Raw genomic sequence first — 21,839 nt, forward strand, 5'->3', positions numbered from 1 at the left:
TTCTGGTCATTTGTGTAAATATCCCGGCTTGTGGGCTTTGAACCTTTTATATGTTGTAATTGGTAGCTCTGACTTCTTGATACTCTCTTAGTTGCTTGTTTAGCAACTTTATTTTGAAAAACAAAGTGGTTTCTCAAGCTCTTGGGGCTGACTTTTGCTAGCCTCTTGAGTTTGTTATTATTATAAGTTGTGCTTTTTCATAACATGTTTGTCTGCATCTGTCTGCATCTGTTTGGGAGTGTTGGAACTTTGTTGTCCGACTTTTTTGCATTGTCTTTGTATTTTATACTTGTGGCTTGATTCCTTTGAGGTTGTGGATGTTTGGATCCAACTTGTATGTCGGCTTCCTCCCTTTGGTCTGAAGTTATTTCTAGTAATCCGTTTTATTTGGACCTTGTTCAGGTCTCTATTAGGAATTACCTTTTATAACGTTAAGGTTTTTGGGAGGCCGACTTCATCATGTTGGTTTCTTCTAAGTTATTTCTAGTAATCCTCTTTCTTGGACCTTTGTTAGGTCTCTTTTAGGGATTACTTTTATAACTTGTTGTTCTGGGCCGACTTCATCATGTCGGGACCTTTTAAGTTATTTTAGTAATCCTCTTTCTTGGACCTTTGTTAGGTCTCTTTTAGGGATTACTTTTATAACTTTATGTTCTTGGGCCGACTTCATCATGTCGGGCCCTTCTAAGTTATTTTGGTAATCCTCTTTCTTGGACCTTGTTCAGGTCTCTTTCAGGGATTACTTTTATAACTTTATGTTTTTGGGCCGACTTCATCATGTCGGGCCCTTCTAAGTTATTTTGGTAATCCTCTTTCTTGGACCTTGTTCAGGTCTCTTTCAGGGATTACTTTTATAACTTTATGTTTTTGGGCCGACTTCATCATGTCGGGCCCTTCTAAGTTATTTTGGTAATCCTCTTTCTTGGACCTTGTTCAGGTCTCTCTCAGGGATTACTTTTATAACTTTATGTTTTTGGGCCGACTTCATCATGTCGGGCCCTTCTAAGTTATTTTAGTAATCCTCTTTTATAGGGCTGGCCAGACCTCTTTCCAGGGATTTACTTTTTATAACTTTGGCTATTGTGACTGGTCTGACTTCTTTACGTCGACCAGTCTTTAAGTTATTTTTTAGCAATCCATTTTATTAAGACCTCGTCAGGTCCTTTCTATGGATCACTTTCGATAACTTCTTGCATTATTCTGTTTTCATCTTTGCCGATTTTGTAGAAATTGGGTTTAATCCCCGTTTGGTCGACCTTTTGACGAATCTGATTTTCATCTTTGTTGGTCTTTATCGTGATCGTGAAGTGAATTTGATTTTCACTTTCTGCCGATCTGTAGCTTGATAATTGGGCGATGAGCGTTTCAGATTAATGCGTCTTGAGAATTTATAGAAGATCTAAACAAATTTTATTCAAAAAGAAAATGCAGATATATACATGTGGGAGTTTTATCCCTCTAAGTCGGGCAATTTGTAGGTCTTCGCTTGGCACCTCATTAAAAAACCTTTTCAGGAAAAAGAGTGCGCCTTATCCTAAGATCCTTTATCATCCCTAACTATAGTACCTTCTCAGGTTGCAGGCGTGCCATGACCTAGGGAGCTCTCGCCCTTCGAGTTCGGACAGTCTGTAGTAGCCCTTTCCAAGTACTTCTATGACTCGGTAGGGTCCTTTCCAGTTTGCTGCCAGCTTTCCTTCTCCAGGTCGAGTTGTTCCGATATCATTTCGGATTAGGATGAGGTCGTTCTCGGCAAAACTATGTGGCACTACCTTTTGATTGTATCTCGAAGCCATTCGATGTTTCAATGCCTCTTCCCAGATCCGAGCTCTTTCTTGGATTTCTGGAAGTAGGTTGAGTTCATCCCTTTGAAGTTGGGAGTTGGCTTCTTCATTATAGTGGATCACTCTGGGCGACCCTTCTTCAATCTCCACTGGGATCATTGCTTCCATTCCATAAGCTAATCCGAAGGGTGATTCCTTTGTGGTGGAATATGGCGTTGTTCGGTATGCCCATAGGATTTGTGGGAGCTCTTCGGCCCATGCTCCCTTTGTGTGCTGTAATCTCCATTTTAGCCCGGACAATATGACTTTGTTGGCAGCTTCAGCTTGTCCATTGGCTTGGGAATGTTCTACGAAAGTGAATTGGTGTTTTATGTTCAAGTTGGCCACTAACTTTCTAAAGCCTGTATCTGTGAATTGAGTGCCATTGTCCGTGGTGATGGAGTATGGAACCCCGAACCTTGTGACAATGTTTCTATATAGGAACTTTCGACTTCTTTGAGCAGTGGCGTTAGCTAGAGATTCTGCCTCGATCCATTTTGTGAAGTAGTCTACCCCTACTATGATGAATTTGACTTGTCCTGATCCCTGAGGGAAAGGTCCGAGAAGGTCGAGTCCCCATTTTGCGAATGGCCAGGGTGAGGTTACTGTTCATACCCTGGGTCGAACTGTCTGATTCGGGATGTTTAGCGACAAAGTGACCGACCTCTTCAGGTCAGACCATCCGACCTCTTCTTAAAGAGTTCGGCCAAATTGCCAGAAAAGCCCAATAAAGGACCCAAATAGAGGAACATGACCCAAATCATAAGGCAGCCCAAGCCTATAGAGATAATGGCGGTTCCCTTGAAGATAAGATGACCTCGCTCAAAGATAAGATAAGATAAAGATAACTAACTTATCTTATCTAAAAAAGGTCACTTCTCACCATTATAAATACACTGGAGCACCCAGGTATAACTCATACTCTGATCCTACTAAAAACCTGCTTAATACCCTTGCTAACTTAAGCATCGGAGTCCCTTGTAGGTACCACCACGGCACCATCCTCCGGTGACAAAGGATCAGCAGCGCAGCCAGTCCAACAAGTCGAGCCCGACAGCTCCGGTCGCCACCCACCAGCCGGACACGTCATCTCCGACCAGTACAGAAGATCTCGTCCGAGATCGACCTACAGTTTCAGGTAACCCTCGGAACATTGGCGCCGTTACTGGGGAATCTGGAAGTCATCCCACCACCATGGCGGACGACCATGACAACGACCACGATTCAGATCTAGAAGATAAAACGCTGCACAAGAACGTGGACACTACACCAAAAGATACTCCTCACCCTAACAAAAATAACGATTCACCAAATGTGGGAGCCGTGGAGGCACTTCAAGATCATTTAAAGCAACTCAAAAAAGAGGTAGAGCACCAACGAGAAGCTGAGAGAGATATACGAAGGGAAGTTAGGCGACGCCGCGAGTTAGAGGACAAGCTCCTAAAACTCGAAGTAGATCTCAAGACCAAGACTACTCGATCCGGTCATGAAGACGACTCCCGTAAGGACCAAGACCCATTCACCAAAGAGATCATGAGGACCAAAATCCCAAAGGACTTCAAACTTCCCGACATGACTTTATACAATGGCACAGTAGATCCTGGCCATCATCTCAGTAACTTCAGAAGTAGAATGTACCTCACCGACGCCTCAGATTCAGTTCGCTGCAAAGCCTTCCCGACTACCTTAACAAAGACAGCAATTAGATGGTTCAACAATCTACCTCCTAGGTCCATCTCAAGCTTCGATGACTTAGCCAAGAAGTTCCTGGCCAGATTCTCCATCCAAAAAGATAAGGCTAAGCACGCCCCAAGTCTATTAGGAATCAAACAAGGAGATCGGAAAAGTCTCCGCAGCTACATGGAAAGATTCAATAAAGCATGTCTGGACATACAAAGCCTACCAACAGAGGCCGCCGTTATGGGTCTCATCAATGGCTTACGAGAAGGACCTTTTAGCCAATCTATATCGAAAAAACACCCCACATCTCTGAATGAAGTGCAAGAACGAGCAGAAAAGTACATCAACATGGAGGAAACCTCTCGACTAGGAGAGACCTCAAAATCCGGATTCAACTACTCCTCCCGAGATAAGGATAAAGAATCCAAAAAGAAAGAAGATCAACATGGGGAAAAAATAAAAAATATCACAATTACACCCCTCTTTGGGTGTCTCTTGCGGATGTCTACAGAGAAGTGTGCCATACTGAAAAAATACCCCCAACTCGACCACTCAAAGGCAGAAAAGGAGGAGAAAATCGGACTGAATATTGTGAATATCATCGAATCCATGGGCATTCCACCAACGAATGCTTTGAATTAAAGAACATCATAGAAAAACTAGTAAGAGAAGGGAAATTAGGTCGATATATAGCCACCCGAGATGACGAGCAAAGAAAAAGGAGAAGGGACGAAAATGTCGGACGAACTGAGAGATCACCTCGTACACCAGAGAGACACGTCCACATGATACACGAAGGATTTGCGGGAGGAGGAATCTCCAAATCATCTCGCAAAAGATATCTTAAAGAAGTATATCATGTCGAGGGAAAGGAGGAAGCACCCAACATCCCCACAATTACTTTTACCAAAGAGGACGCATCCGACATCATCTCAGGACACGACGATCCCATGGTCATCACTATTATACTGGCAAACACAAATCTCCACCGCACACTGGTAGACCAAGAAAGCTCCGCCGAAATCTTGTTCAAAACTGCCTTCGACAAACTCGGCTTGGAAGAAAAAGAACTCAAAGCATATCCAAACAGCCTGTTCGGACTGCGAGACACTCCGGTTCAGCCACTTGGATACATCCCATTACACACGACCTTCGGAAAAGGAAACCAGTCAAGAACACTCAAGATAGACTACATCGTGGTCGACGTGAGTTCAGCCTACAATGCCTTAATAGGTCAGACAACCTTAAATCAGCTCGGCGCAGTAGTCTCGACTCCACATCTATGCATGAAGTTCCCAACTACAGAAGGAATAGCTACAATAAAAGCAGACCAGAAGACAGCACGCCGCTGTTACAACGAAAGTCTAAACCTCAGAGGAAGAGGAGAAGAATTCCACACCATCGAACTCGGTGGAGTTCAGAGGTGGGAAGAACTCCGCCTACAACCTGAAGGTGAAGTAGAAAAAGTCCAGATCGGAGATATCCCGGACAAAATAACCAATATCGGTACAATCCTAAAAGGAGACACAAAAGAATCACTCGTACAGTTCTTACGAGATAACGTCGACCTCTTTGCATGGAAGGCTGCAGACATGCCAGGCATAGACCCCAAGTTAATGTGCCACAAGCTAGCAGTCTACCCATGATCTCGGCCAGTACAACAGAGACGTAGAAACCTCGGACCAGAATGATCCCAAGCTGTGGAAGAGCAGGTACAAGCTCTACTGGAGGCAGGATTCATAAGAGAAGTCAAGTACCCACTATGGCTAGCTAACGTCGTCTTGGTGAAAAAATCAAATGGGAAGTGGCGGATGTGCACCGACTATACTGATCTCAACAAAGCCTACCCAAAAGATCCTTATCCACTCCCAAGTATCGACGCTCTGGTAGATGCCTCCTCCGGATACAAATACCTCTCGTTTATGGACGCATATTCGGGATACAATCAAATCCCAATGTACCCACCCGACCAAGAAAAAACTTCATTCTTAACCCCAAAAGCAAACTACTGCTACATCGTCATGCCTTTTGGACTTAAAAATGCAGGAGCCACTTACCAGAGATTGATGAATAAGGTCTTTACGAATCACATCGAAAAAATCATGGAAGTCTATGTGGACGACATGTTAATAAAGACACAAAGTGAAGAGACGTTACTGTCCGACCTCACCCAAGTATTCGACACTATAAGAAGGCATGGCATGCGACTTAATCCTGCAAAATGCACCTTCGTAGTAGAAGCTGGAAAATTCTTGTGTTCTATGCTCACACAAAGAGGAATCGAGGAAAATCTGGATAAATGCCGGGCCATACTCGATATTAAGAGCCCGACTTGTGTCAAAGAGGTACAACAGCTCAATGGAAGATTGGCAGCCTTGTCCAGATTTCTAGCAGGATCAGCAATAAGATCTCTCCCCTTCTATGCTACTCTAAAGAAGGGAAGGAGTTTTGAATGGACAACGGAGTGCGAGCAGGCATTCCAAGATTTCAAAAGATTCCTGGGACAGCCACCTATCCTATCTTGGCCACGGGAAGGAGAACCACTTATATTATACCTCGTAGTAGGAAGTCGGGCAGTAGCCTCAGCATTAGTTCGAGAAGACGACAGTGGGCAACAACCTGTATATTTCATCAGCAAAGTATTACAAGGATCCGAGCTAAACTACCAAAAAATAGAAAAATTCGCCTACGCTCTCATACTAACATCTCAACGACTGCGTCCGTACTTCCAAGCTCACACCATTAGGATTCGAACCAACCAACCCATAAAAGGGATTTTGCAGAAAACAGACTTAGCAGGCAGAATCTTGTAATGGGCAGTCGAGTTGTCTGAATTCGATCTTCAATATGAAGCTCGGACAGCCATCAAATCGCAATATCTGGCCGACTTTATTGCAGAATTTACAGACACCCCGAAAATTCCTACAGAATGGAATCTCTATGTAGATGGTCCCTCAAATAAAACTGGAAGCGGCACGGGTGTGATAATAGAAAGCGACCAGGGAACCCAAATCGAACTTTCCCTCAAATTCGGGTTCCCTGCCTCAAACAACCAAGCTGAATATGAGGCGCTACTAGCTGGTTTGAAACTGGTTAGGAAAGTTAGAGCTCAAAAGCTTATCATCTTCAGCGACTCACAAGTAGTCACTTCACAAATAGAAGGGAGCTACCAAGCCAAAGATCCCACCATGAAAAAGTACCTAGACAAAACCAGGGAACAGCTCGGGCAATTCGGGGAATATGGCGTCCGCCACATACCCCGAGAACAAAATACCCAAAGCTGACGCACTCTCAAAACTAGCCAGTACCAAACCAGGGGGCAACAATAGAAGCCTCATCCAAGAAACGCTGCAGAACCCGTCAATCTCGGAAGAAGAAAAGGTCCTAGCCATAACGAGTCCGGATCAAGGATGGATGACTCCCATAATTAACTACCTCAAAACAGAAACACTCCCCACAGAGGAGAAGGAGGCAAAGAGGCTAAAAAGGGAGGCACAATACTACACTATCATAAATAATAATCTATACAAAAGAGGGATTTCAATACCATTGTTAAAATGTGTACCGACTTCCAACACAAAGGAAGTCTTAGAAGAAGTACACAGTGGTATCTGTGGCAATCATCTCGGAGCGCAGACACTTACCAAAAAAGTACTCCGGGCAGGATTTTATTGGCCAACTCTACAAAAAAAGCCACAGAGTTCGTAAAGACATGTCCACCATGTCAGAAACATGCCAACTTTCACATCGCCCCGCCAGAGGAACTCATCAGCATAACCTCACCATGGCCATTCGCAAAATGGGGACTCGACCTTCTCGGACCTTTCCCTCAAGGATCGGGACAAGTCAAATTCCTCATAATAGGGGTAGACTATTTCACAAAGTGGATCGAGGCAGAACCCCTAGCTAACGCCACTGCTCAAAGAAGTCGCAAATTCCTATATAGAAACATTGTCACAAGGTTCGGGGTTCCATACTCCATCACCACAGACAATGGCACCCAATTCACAGATGCAGGCTTCAGAAAGTTAGTGACCGACTTGAACATAAAACACCAATTCACTTCCATAGAACATCCCCAGGCCAATGGACAAGCCGAAGCTGCCAACAAAGTCATATTGGCTGGGCTAAAACGGAGATTACAGGACGCAAAGGGAGCCTGGGCTGAAGAGCTCCCACAAGTCCTATGGGCATATCGAACAACGCCACATTCCACCACAAAGGAATCACCCTTCCGATTAGCGTATGGAATGGAGGCAATAATCCCAGTGGAGATTGAAGAAGGGTCGCCTAGAGTGATCCACTATAATGAAGAAGCCAACTCCCAACTTCAAAGGGAAGAACTCGACCTACTTCCAAAAATCCAAGAAAGAGATCGGATCAGGGAAGAGGCATTAAAACGTCGAATGGCTTCGAGATACAATCAAAAGGTTGTTGATGAGCGGATAATTTATACGCTTTTTGACATTGTTTTTAGTATGTTTTTAGTAGGATCTAGTTACTTTTAGGGATGTTTTCATTAGTTTTTATGTTGAATTCACATTTCTGGACTTTACTATGAGTTTGTGTGTTTTTCTATGATTTCAGGTATTTTCTGGCTGAAATTGAGGGACTTGAGCAAAAATCAGATTCAGAGGTTGAAGAAGGACTGCTGATGCTGTTGGATTCTGACCTCCCTGCACTCAAAGTGGATTTTCTGGAGCTACAGAACTCGAAATGGTGCGCTTCCAATTGCGTTGGAAAGTAGACATCCAGGGATTTCCAGCAATGTATAATAGTCTATACTTTGGCCAAGAATAGATGACATAAACTGGCGTTCAACGCCAGCTTTCTACCCAAATCTGGCGTCCAGCGCCAGAAAAGGAGCCAAAACCAGAGCTGAACGCCCAAACTGGCACAAATACTGGCGTTCAACTCCACAAATGGCCTCTTCACGTGCAACACTCAAGCTCAGCCCAAGCACACACCAAGTGGGCCCCGGAAGTGGATTTATGCATCAATTACTTACTCATGTAAACCCTAGTAGCTAGTTTATTATAAATAGGACCTTTCACTATTGTATTATACATCTTTGGATCATCCTGGATCCTGGATTGTATTTTGATCCTGTGATCACATTTTAGGGGGCTGGCCATCTCGGCCATGCCTGGACCTTTCACTTATGTATTTTTAACGGTAGAGTTTCTACACTCCATAGATTAAGGTGTGGAGCTCTGCTGTTCCTCAAAGATTAATGCAAAGTACTACTGTTTTCTATTCAATTCATCTTATTTCGCTTCTAAGATATCCATTCGCACCCAAGAATGTGATGAAGGTGATGATTATGTGCGACGCTCATCACCATTCTCCCCTATGAACACGTGCCTGACAAACACTTCCGTTCTACATGAAATAAGATAGAATGAATATCTCTTAGATCTCTTAATCAGAATCTTCGTGGCGTACGCTAGAATGATGGCGGCATTCAAGAGAATCCGGAAAGTCTAAACCTTGTCTGTGGTATTCCAAGTAGGATTCAATGATTGAATGACTGTGACGAGCTTCAAACTCGCGATTGTTGGGCGTTAGTGACAGACGCAAAAGGAGGGTGAATCCTATTCCAGCATGATCGAGAACCGACAGATGATTAGCCGTGCTGTGACAAAGCATGTGAGCATATTTTTCACTGAGAGGAGGGGATGTAGCCACTGACAACGGTGATGCCCTTGCATAAAGCCAGCCATGGAAAGGAGTAAGACTGACTGGATGAAGATAGCAGGAAAGCAGAGGTTCAGAGGAACGAAAAGCATCTCCATTCACTTATCTGAAATTCCTACCAATGATTTACATAAGTATTTCTATCCCTATTCTATTATTTATTATTCGAAAACACCATTATCAATTTATATCTGCCTAACTGAGATTTGCAAGGTGACCATAGCTTGCTTCATACCAACAATCTCCGTGGGATTCGACCCTTACTCACGTAAGGTATTACTTGGACGACCTAGTGCACTTGCTGGTTAGTTGTATCGAAGTTGTGAACCATGGTATTGGCACCATGTTCTTGGCGCCATTGCCAGGGAAAGAAAGAGCCATGAATTTTACATAATTAAAGTGTAATCACGATTACGCGTACCAAGTTGCTCACGTTGCCAGGGATTGTTTGAGCCTGGACATCACAATTTCGTGCACCAGTTGTGCCGCGAAGTTTTGCCGAGAACGACCTCATCCTAATCCGAAATGATAACGGAACAACTCGACCTGGAGAAAGAAAGCTGGCAGCGAACTGAAAAGGACCCTACCGAGTCATAGAAGTACTTGGAAAGGGCTACTACAAACTGTCCGAACTCGAAGGGCGAGAGCTCCCTAGGTCATGGCATGCCTGCAACCTAAGAAGGTACTATAGTTAGGGGTGATAAAGGATCTTAGGACAAGGCACACTCTTTTTCCTGAAAAGGTTTTTTTAATGAGGTGCCAAGCCAAAGACCTACAAATTGCCCGACTTAGAGGGACAAAACTCCCACATGTATATATCTGCATTTTCTTTTGAATAAAATTTGTTTACATCTTCTACAAATTCTCAAGACACATTAATCTGAAATGCTCATCGTCCGATTATAAAGCCACATATCGGCAGAAAGTGAAAACCAAATTCATTGCATGATCATGATAAAGACCAACAAAGATGAAAACCAAAATTCGTCAAAAGATCGACCAAACGAGGTTTAAACCCAATTTCTACAAAATCGGCAAAGATGAAAATAGAATAATGTAAGAAGTTATCAAAAGTGATCCATAGAAAGGACCTGACGAGGTCTTAATAAAATGGATTGCTAAAAAATAACTTAAAGACTGGCCGACGTAAAAAAGTCGGATCAGTCACAAAACCAAAGTTATAAAAAGTAAATTCCTGGAAAGAGGTCTGGCCAGCCCTATAAAAGAGGATTACTAAAATAACTTAGAAGGGCCCGACATGATGAAGTTGGCCCAAAACATAAAGTTATAAAAGTAATCCCTGAAAGAGACCTGAACAAGGTCCAAGAAAGAGGATTACTAAAATAACTTTGATGAGTATGTCATCCACATAGACTTCCATGAGTTTCCCTAGGTTGGGAGAAAATACCTTGTTCATCAGTCGTTAGTATGTGGCTCTGGCTTCTTTAATCCAAAAGGCATTACTATGTAACAATAGTTAGCCTTAGGAGTTATGAATGAGGTTTTTTCTTGGTCTGGTTTATGCATCGGGATTTGATTATATCCCGAGTAGGCATCCATGAAGGACAAGTACCGATAACCCGAGGCTGAATCGACCAGAGCATCGATACTTAGAAGAGGGTAGGGATCCTTGGGATAAGCTTTCTTGAGGTTGGTGTAATCTACACACATCCTATATTTTCCATTTTGCTTTTTCATTAGAGCCACGTTTGCCAGCCATAGTGGGTACTTTACATCTCTTACCAATTCAGCTTCCAACAATGCTTGCACTTGTTCCTCCACGACCTGTGTCCTTTCTGGCCCAAGTTTTCGATGCTTTTGCTGGACAAGTCGGGAGCCTAGGTACACGGCAAGCTTATAAGACATCAGGTCGGGATCTATACCAGTTGTTCATACATCGGTTCGAGCTATAAAGGACCGGGTTGGCCGACCTCTTAGAAGGTTGGCCCATGACCGACCTCTTAGAAGGTTGGCCTATTACTGACCTCTTCTTAAAGAGTTTGGCCAAATCATCAGGAGAAGCCCAAAAAGGGCCCAAACAGAGAAACACGACCCAAGTCCAAGGCAGCCCAAGTCTAGAAGGATAAAGGCGGTTCCCTTAAAGATAAGATAACTCCACTCAAAGATAAGATAAGATAACTATCTTATCTCCAGAAAGGTCACTCTACTCCATTATAAATACACTGGAGCACCTAGGTATAACTCATACTCTGATTCTAAAAAAAACCTGCTTAATACCCTTGCTAACTTAAGTATCGGAGTCCCTTGCAGGTACCACCACCCTCCGGTGACGAAGGATCAGCACCGCCACCAAGTCCAACAAGTCAGACACGGCAGCTCCGGCCACCATCATCAAGTCGGACACATCAGCTCCGACCAGTACAGAAGATCTCGTCCAAAATCGACCTACAGTTTTAGGTAACCCTCGGAACATTGGCGCCATTGCCGGGGAACCTGGAAGTCATCCCATCATCATGGTGGACAACCTTGACAACGACCACAACTCTGGTTTGGTGGACAGAATGCCAAACAAAGACGCAGGCGCCACCTCCAAAGACACACCTCAAAATGGGGGAGATAAGCAACCCCCAAACACAGAAATTTTGGAAGCTATCCGTAAGCAACAAAATCGCCTTAAACAGCTGGAACAAGAAGCTGAACATCGACGGAAAGCCGAAAAAGACCTTCGGAAAGAAACAAGACGACGTCGAAAGATAGAAGACAAGCTCTTAAAGCTCGAAGCCAGTCATGAAGATAGCCCCCACAAAGATCAAGACCCATTCACCAAAGAGATCATGAAATCTAAAGTCCCAAAGGACTTCAAAGCTCCCGATATGACCCCATACGACGGTACATCAGATCCAAGCCATCATCTCAACAACTTCAGAAGCAGAATGTATCTCACCGACACCTCGAACGCTATTCAATGCAAAGCCTTCCCGACTACTCTAACAAAGACGGCAATTAAGTGGTTCGACAGTTTGCCTCCTAGATCCATCACAAGCTTCGACGACTTAGCCAAGAAATTTCTCACCAGATTCTCTATCCAGAGGGACAAAGCCAAACACGCTCCAAGCTTGCTGGGAATTAAACAAGGAGATCGGAAAAGCCTTTGCAGCTACATGGAAAGATTCAACAAAGTATGTCTTGACATACAAAGTCTTCCAACAGAAGCGTCCATCATGGGACTTATCAATGGCCTAAGAGAAGGACCTTTCAGCCACTCAATATCTAAGAAGTACCCAACATCTCTAAATGAGGTTCAAGAACGGGCAGAGAAATACATCAACATGGAGGAGAACTCTCGACTAGGAGAGAGCTCAAAAACCGAATTCTCCTAACCCACCACGGGACAAGGATAAAGAGTCCAAGAAAAAAAAAGATCAACCCGGTGAGAAGCCTAGAAAATACCACAATTACACCCCTCTTCGGGTGTCTCTTGTTGATGTTTACCGAGAAATATGTCACACAGAGAAGATCCCACCACCTCGCCCAATCAAAAGCAAAAAGGAGGAGGAAATCGGACAGAATACTGCGAGTACCACCGAATCTACGGACATCCTACCGACGAGTGCTTCGACCTAAAGAATGTCATAGATAAATTGGCAAGAGAAGGGCGATTAGATCGGTACTTAGCCAATAAAGCGGATGAACCAAGAAAAAAAAGAAGGGACGAAGAGGTTGGATGAGTTGAACGTCTACCTTACACCGAAGAGGTCGGACGAGTGGAACGTCCACCTCACACCGAAGAGGTCGGACGAGTGGAACGTCCACCTCACACCGAAGAGGTTGGACGAGTGGAACATCCACCTCACACTGAAGAGGTCAGGCGAGTTGAACGTCCACCTCACACCGAAGAGGTTGGATGAGTGGAACATCCACCTCACACCAAAGAGGTCGGACGAGTTGAACGTCCACCTCACACCGAAGAGGTCAGACGAGTGAAACGTCCACCTCACACCCCTGAGAGACATGTTCATATGATAAATGGAGGATTTGTAGGAGGAGGGATCTCTAAATCATCTTGTAAAAGACACCTCAAAGAGGTATATTAAGGAAAGGAGAGAGGTTTGAAAAGGACAACGAAATGCGAACAAGCCCTCCGAGATTTCAAAAATTCTTGGGGCAACCACCCATTCTTACCAGACTACGAGAAAGTGAAAAACTCATATTATATCTCGCAGTGGGAAGTCGGGTAATAGCCTTAGCACTAGTCAGAGAAGACGAAAGTGGGCAACAACCCGTCTACTTCATCAGCAAAGCTCTACAAGGGGCCAAACTAAACTATCAAAAGATAGAAAAAGTTTGCCTACGCCCTCATACTCACCTCTCAACGACTCCACCCATACTTTCAAGCTCACACTATCAGAGTTCGGACCAACCAGCCCATAAAAGGCATCCTACAGAAAATAAACTTAGCTGGAAGAATCCTACAGTGGACAGTCAAGTTATCCCAATTCGATCTTCGATATGAAAGCTCGGACAGCCATCAAATCACAGTATCTGGCCGACTTCATTACTGAGTACACTGACACCCCGGGAACTCCTACAAAATGAAATCTCTACGTGGACGACTCTTCAAACAAAACCGGGAGTGGTGCATGTGTAATTATAGAAAGCGATCAGGGAAGTCAAATCAAGCTAAATAACCAAGCTGAATACGAGGCACTACTGGCTGGTTCAAGGCTGGCTAAGAAGGTAGGAGCTTACCATGTCCAGTGATTCACAAGTAGTCACCTCACAAATAGAAGGGAGCAACCAAGCTAAGGATCCCACCACAAAAAAATACATCGGACAATTTGGGGGACCCTGGACAAAAATAGAAAACAGCTTGGACATTTCGGGGGATGAGATCCGACAAATACCTCGGGAGCAGAATGCCCGAGCTGATGCACTTTCAAAACCAGCCAGCACCAACAGCTCGGACAATTCGGGGAATATGAAGTCCGACACATACCTCGGGAGCAGAATGCCTGAGCTGATGCATTTTCAAAACTAGCCAACACCAAACTAGGGGGCAATAACAGAAGCCTCATCCATGCTACATTACAAGACCACAACAAGTCGATCTCGAAGGCAGTATAAGGGATGGTAATATTCAATTGACTGAAAAATTAGTCATAAAGCATAGAAAAATGGTCGTTCCCCCGGAGTCAAGGAAAGAAAACAAACTCTCTCCTTAGGGTCCGGCGACATCAACTCATAATTCTTCTCCCCATCCATATCCCTACAAATTCTACGGAACTTCCTAAGTCGCACACAGTACTCACGGTCAGCCACAGTAACACGCATTAAAACTATGGAATCCAGCCAATCAGACATGCCGTCCGGGATCTTAGTAGACATCTCAGCATTGTTTTTTCGAGAAGACATAGGTCAACTATGGGGTTACTACCAAACAACTCGGGCAAATAAGGAAACAACTTGGACAATAACAGCAAAACATCAGGTGTCAGATACAGCAGTAAAAAGGAAACCCCAAGACTCACACGAAAGTCCAGGGGCACCCTTTGGAGGCAACAACAGAGCAAAAACCCAAATACAAAGTCAAAGCTTTACATCAAAAGCATGCTAACTTTCACATTGCCCCACCAGAGGAGCTCATCAGTGTAACATCACCTTGGCCGTTCACAAAGTGGGACTCGACCTCCTCGGACTATTCCCCTAGGATCGGGACAAGTCAAGTTCCTCATTGTAGGGGTGGATTACTTCACAAAATGGATTGAGGCAAAGCCCCTAGCTAATGCCACTGCTCAAAGAAGTCAGAAATTCTTGTACAGAAACATTATTACAAGGTTTGGGGTTCCTTACTCTATCACCATAGACAATGGCACTCAACTCACGGACACAGGTTTTAAGAAGTTGGTGGCTGACTTAAAAATAAAGCACCAATTCACATCCGTAGAACACCTACAAGCCAATGGACAAGCAAAAGCTGCCAACAAAGTCATACTAGCTGGGTTAAAACGGAGACTACAGGACGCAAAGGGAGCTTGGGCTGAAGAGCTCCCACAAGTCCTATGGGCATATCGGACAACTCCACACTTCACCACGGGGGAATCACCCTTCCGATTGGCTTACAGAATGGAGGCAATGATCCCAGTAGAGATCAAAAAAGGATCCCCCAGAATGATCCTCTACAATGAAGGGGTCAACTCCCAAAGCCAAAGGGAAGAACTCGACCTATTTCTAGAAGTCCGAGAAAGAGCTCGGATTAGGGAGGAAGCATTAAAGCGTCAAATGGCCTCAAGATACAATCAGAAGGGAATCCAGCGAAGTTTCACCAACAACGATCTCATCCTAATCCGGAATGACATCGGAACATGTCGGGCAGGAGAAGGGAAGCTAGCAGCCAACTGGAAAGAACCATACCAAGTGTTCAGAGGTACTGGGGAAAGGTCACCACAAAGTATCCGACCTCGAGAGGCGAGAGCTACCAAGGTCATGGCATGCCTACAATCTAAAGAGAGTGCCAGGAGGAGATCTAAAAAGATTGCCCGACCTAGAAGGGTAAGTGGTGCATGAAATTATGATTACACTTTTCACAACTCCGCACAACTAACCAGCAAGTGCACTAGGTCGTCCAAGTAATACCTTACGTGAGTAAGGGTCGATCCCACGGAGATTGTCGGCTTGAAGCAAGCTATGGTTATTTTGTAAATCTTAGTCAGGAGATTAATGATAAGAGTGATTGTATTTATGAAAAATAAATAACATGAAATAAATAGTACTTGTGATTCAGTAATGAGAAACAGGCTGAGGTTCCGGAGATGCTCTGTCATCTGAATCTCTACTTTCCTACTGTCTTCTTCTCCAAACACGCATGGCTTCCTTCAATGGCAAGCTGTATGATCCTCTCGGATGAAAAATACCAGGTACGATCTCTGCACGGCTAACCAACTGTCGGATTTCTCGTCTCGGATGAAAAATACCAAGTACAGCTACCGCACGGCTAATCATCTGTCGGTTCCCGCTAGCGTCAAAATAGAACCCTTGTCCTTTTGCACACTGTCACTACGCCCAACATTCACAGGTTTGAAGCTCGTCATAGTCATCCCTTCCCAGATCCTACTCGGAATACTACAGACAAGGTTTAGACTTTCCGGATCCCAGGAATGCTGCTAATTGATTCTAGCCTATACCACGAAGGTTCTAACCTCCGGACTCGGTCCGTGGATTAGAAACCCAAGAGATACGCCCTCAAGCTGTCACCCAATGACTACGTTGAGCTCAAATAGAACGGGAGTGGTTGTCAGGCACGCGTTCATAGAATTGAGAATAATGATGAGTGTCACGGATCATCAAACTCTCTATATTGAAGTACGAATGAGTATCTTAGAATAGAATCAAGCGTGATTGAATAGAAAACAGTAGTAATTGCATTAATCCATTGAAACACAGTAGAGCTCCTCACCCCCACCTATGGGGTTTAGAGACTCATGCTGTAGAAGATACAATATGAAGTGTAGAATGTCATAAGGTGCTAAATGAATCTCTAAAAGTAGTTTTTATACTAAACTAGTAACTTATGGTTACAGAAAATGAGGAACTAGGTGTAGATAGTGCATAATTCTACTTATGAGGCCCACTTGGTGAGTGTTTGGGCTGAGCTTTCAAGCTTCCACCTGCATATGCCTCATATTGGAGTTAAACGCCACCCTGGGTGCCAAAATGGGCGTTTAATGCTGAAAAGTATGCCAGTTCTGGCGTTTTACGCCAGAAAGTTTTTGGCTAGCTTTTAAGGCCAGTTTGGGCCATCAAATCTCAGACAAAGTATAGACTATTATATATTGATGGAAAGCCCAAAATGTCTACTTTCCAAAGCAATTAAGAATGCGCCAATTGGGCTTCTGTAGCTCCAAAAAATCTATTTTGAGTGTAGGAGGATCAGAATCCAACAACATCAGCAGTCCTTTCTCAGCCTCTGAATTAGATTTTTGCTTAGGTCCGTCAATTTCAGCTAGAAAATACCTGAAATTACAGAAAAACACACAAATTCATAGTAATACCCAGAAATGTGATTTTTGAATAAAACTAATAAAAATATAATAAAAAGTAACTAAAACATACTAAAAACTACCTAAAAACAACGCCAAAAAGGGTATAAATTATCTGCTCATCACAACACCAAACTTAAATTGTTGCTTGTACCCAAGCAACTAAAAATAAACTAGGATAAAAAGAAGACAAAATACAATAAATTTCAAAATATCAATGAAGATTAGTTTCAATTAGATGAGCGGGACTAGTAGCTTTTTGCTTCTGAACAGTTTTGGCATCTCACTTTATCCTTTGAAGTTCAGAATGATTGGCATCCATAAGAACTCAGAATTCAGATAGTGTTATTGATTATCTTAGTTCAGTATGTTGATTCTTGAACACAGCTACTTTATGAGTCTTGGCCGTGACCCTAAGCATTTTATTTTCCGTATTACCACAGGATACATAAATGCCAAAGACACATAACTGGGTGAACATTTTCAGATTGTGACTCAGCTTTGCTAGAGTCCCCAGTTAAAGGTTCCCAGAGCTCTTAAGCACACTCTTTTTGCTTTGGACCATGGTGCACAAATTGTAAATCACACTTTTCACAACTCGTACCACTAACTAGCAAGTGCACTGGGTCGTCCAAGTAATACCTTACGTGAGTAAGGGTCGATCCCACAGAGATTGTCGGCTTGAAGCAAGCTATGGCTATTTTGTAATTCTTAGTCAGGAAATCAATGATAAGAGTGATTATATTTATGAAGAGTAAATAGCATAAAATAAATAATACTTGTTGTGTAGTAATGGAGAACAGATTGAGGATTTGGAGATGTTCTGTCTTTCGAATCTCTGCTTTTCTATTGTCTTCTTCTTCACGCATGCAAGGCTCCGTCCATGGCAAGCTGTATGTTGGTGGATCACCGTTGTCAATGGCTACCATCCGTCCTCTCAGTGAAAATGGTCCAAATGCGCTGTCACCGCACGGCTAATCATTGTCGGTTCTCACTCATGTTGGAATAGGATCCATTGATCCTTTTGCGTCAGTCGCTACGCCCAGCACTCGTGAGTTTGAAGCTCGTCACAGTCATCCCATCCCAGATCCTACTCGGAATACCACAGACAAGGTTTAGACTTTCCGGATCTCAGGAATGGCCGCCAATAATTCTAGCCTATACCATGAAGACTCTGATCTCACAGATTCGAATGTTCTGTTGTCAGGAGATGCAATCAAACACGTGAACCAGGAATCAAAGAGATACACACTCAATCTAAGGTAGAACGGAAGTGGTTGTCAGGCACGCGTTCATGGGTTGAGAATGGTGATGAGTGTCATGGATCATCACATTCATCATGGTTAAGTGCGAGTGAATATCTTAGAACAGAGACAAGCGTGTTTGAATAGAAAACAGAAGTAATTGCATTAATTCATCGAGACACAGCAGAGCTCCTCACCCCCAATCATGGAGTTTAGAGACTCATGCCGTAGAGATACAATGAAAAACATGAAAATGTCATGAGATGCAAAATAAACCTCTAAAAGTTGTTTAAATACTAAACTAGTAACCTAGGTTTATAGAAATTGAGTAAACTATGATAGATAGTGCAGAAATCCACTTCCAGGGCCCACTTGGTGTGTGCTGGGGCTGAGACTTGAGCTTTACAGGTACCTAGGCTGTTTCTGGAGTTAAACGCTAGGTTGTAACCTATTTTGGGTGTTTAACTCTAACTTGTAACCTGTTTCTGGCGTTTAACGCCAGAATAGGGCAGAGAACTGGCGTTGAATGCCAGTTTACGTCATTTAAACTCGAGCAAAGTATGGACCATTATATATTGCTGGAAAGCCCTGGATGTCTACTTTCCAACGCAATTGAGAGCGCACCATTTGGACTTCTGTAGCTCCAGAAAATCCACTTGAGTGCAGGGAGGTCAGAATCCAACAGCATCTGCAGTCCTTTTTCAGCCTCTGAATCAGATTTTTGCTCAGGTCCCTCAATTTCAGCCAGAAAATACCTGAAATCACAAAAAAACATACAAACTCATAGTAAAGTCCAAAAATGTGATTTTTATTTAAAAACTAATAAAAATATACTAAAAACTAATCAAATCATACTAAAAACTATGTAAAAACAATGCCAAAAAGCGTATAAATTATCCGCTCATCACAACACCAAACTTAAATTGTTGCTTGTCCACAAGCAACTGAAAATCAAATAGGATAAAAAGAAGAGAATATACTATAAATTCCAAAATATCAATGAAACTTAGCTCCAATCAGATGAGCGGGACTAGTAGCTTTTTGCCTCTTGAATAGTTTTGGCATCTCACTTTATCCATTGAAGTTCAGAATGATTGGCATCTATAGGAACTTAGATTTTAGATAGTGTTATTGATTCTCCTAGTTTAGTATGTTGATTCTTGAACACAGCTACTTTATGAGTCTTGGCCGTGGCCCTAAGCACTTTGTTTTCCAGTATTACCACCGGATACATAAATGCCACAGACACATAACTGGGTGAACCTTTTCAGATTGTGACTCATCTTTGCTAGAGTCTCCAATTAGAAGTGTCCAGATTTCTTAAGCACACTCTGTTTTTGCTTTGGACCTCGACTTTAACCGCTCAGTCTCAAGTTTTCACCTGACACCTTCACGCCACAAGCACATGGTTAGGGACAGCTTGGTTTAGCCACTTAGGCCAGGATTTTATTCCTTTAGGCCCTCCTATCCACTGATGCTCAAAGCCTTGGATCCTTTTTACCCTTGCCTTTTGGTTTTAAGGGCTATTTGCTTTTTGCTCTTGCCTTTTGGTTTAAAGAGCTTTTGGCTTTTTCTGCTTGTTTTTTTTTTCTTTTTTTTTTCGCCATTTTTCTTTTCTTTTTTTTGCAAGCTTTTGTATTCACTGCTTTTTCTTGCTTCAAGAATCAATTTTATGATTTTTCAGATTATCAATAACATTTCTCCTTTTCATCATTCTTTCAAGAGCCAACATATTTAACATTCATAAACAACAGTATCAAAAGACATATGCACTGTTCAAGCATTCATTCAGAAAATAAAAAGTATTGTCACCACATCAAAATAATTAAACTAATTTCAAGGATGAATTCGAAACCATGTACTTCTTGTTCTTTTGTAATTAAAACATTTTTCATTCAAGAAAGGTGATGGATTCATAGGATGTTCATAACTTTAAGGCATAGACTGTAATCTTTATTTATTATTTAATGGAAATAATATAAATTAGGCATAAAAGCAGACACTTAGCAATAAAAGAAAAGAAACTAAAGACATAAAGACAATTGACTCTAATTTTAATACACATATACTCTTAAAATAGATAAAAGGTTATCACAGAGTTAGGACTCAATAACCTTTGCTTTGGGAGGTAGATGCCTCTTTGGTCTGTGGGGTGCTTGGCCCTTCAAGAGATAGCTTCTGGTGCTTCAGTTCTTTCAGTTCACGCCCTTGCTCATCTTGTTCCCTAAGCAGTTTGCAGAGCATGCTGTTTTGATTGTGTTGTTCTTCCTTCAATTGATCCATAGCTTCTTGCAACTTGGTGATAGTTGCTTCTAGGCGCCCCCAGTATTCGAATTGAGAAATTTTCGGGAGGAACTCCTGTGCTCTCCTCTTGATGGGGTCGTCCTGCACTTGTCCTTCCATTGAATTTTCGGTGATTGGTTGCTCAACTGAGATATACTCATCTACTTCCATTTTTATCCCATCATCTTTACATAACAGAGAGATCAAGCTTGGGTAAGCCAATTTGGCATCTTTGGAGTTCTTGTTTGCAATTTTGTAAAGCTCACAAGAAATCAGCTGATGAACTTCCACTTCTTTTTCCAGTATAATGCAATGAATCATCACTGCTCTTTTGATGGTGACTTCAGAGCAGTTGCTAGTGGGCAGTATAGAGCGCCCAATAAAGTCCAGCCAGCCTCTGGCGACTGGTTTGAGATCTCCTCTTTTGAGTTGGTTTGGGACACCCTTTGTGTTGGTTGTCCATTTGGCTCCAGGGAGACATATGTCGTCTAGGATTTTGTCCAAGCTCTGATTTGGTCTCATCATTCTCCTATTAAAGGAGTCTGGGTCATCTTGCAGTTGAGGCAGCTTGAAGATCTCCCTTATTTTGTCAGGGTGGGTGTGAACAATATTCCCTCTGACCAGAGTTCGATAGTCATAGAATGCGGTTCCAGCTATTCTCTGCCTGTCTGTCTGCCACAGATTAGAGTAGAATTTCTGCACCATATTTCTTCCCACCTTTGTTTCAGGATTAGCTAGGACTTCCCAGCTCCTGTTTCGAATTTGCTCTTGGATCTCCGGATATTCATCTTCTTTCAGATCGAATTTAACTTCCGGGATCACTGACCTTAGACCCATTATTTTGTAGTAATGGTCTGAATGTTCTTTGGTTAAGAACTTCCCTTGATTCCAAAGTGGTTTTGGAATATTCTCTTTCTTGCCTCTTGAGTTGGTTTGTTTTTCTTTAGGAGCCATGATCTTAGTGGGTATTGGCTTAGTGATCACGGATAAACACACTAAACTTAGAGGTTTTCTTGTCCTCAAGCAAAAGAAAAGAAAGGAGAGGGATAGAGGGATAGCCAAGTTCGAATTGTGGAAGAGAGGGGGAGGCCGAACGAGGATTTAAAGGGAAGGGGGTG

This window comes from Arachis ipaensis, chromosome B3 (genome assembly GCF_059453495.1).
Source record: "Arachis ipaensis isolate K30076 ecotype BB chromosome B3, ASM5945349v1, whole genome shotgun sequence".
Lineage (NCBI taxonomy): Eukaryota > Viridiplantae > Streptophyta > Magnoliopsida > Fabales > Fabaceae > Arachis > Arachis ipaensis.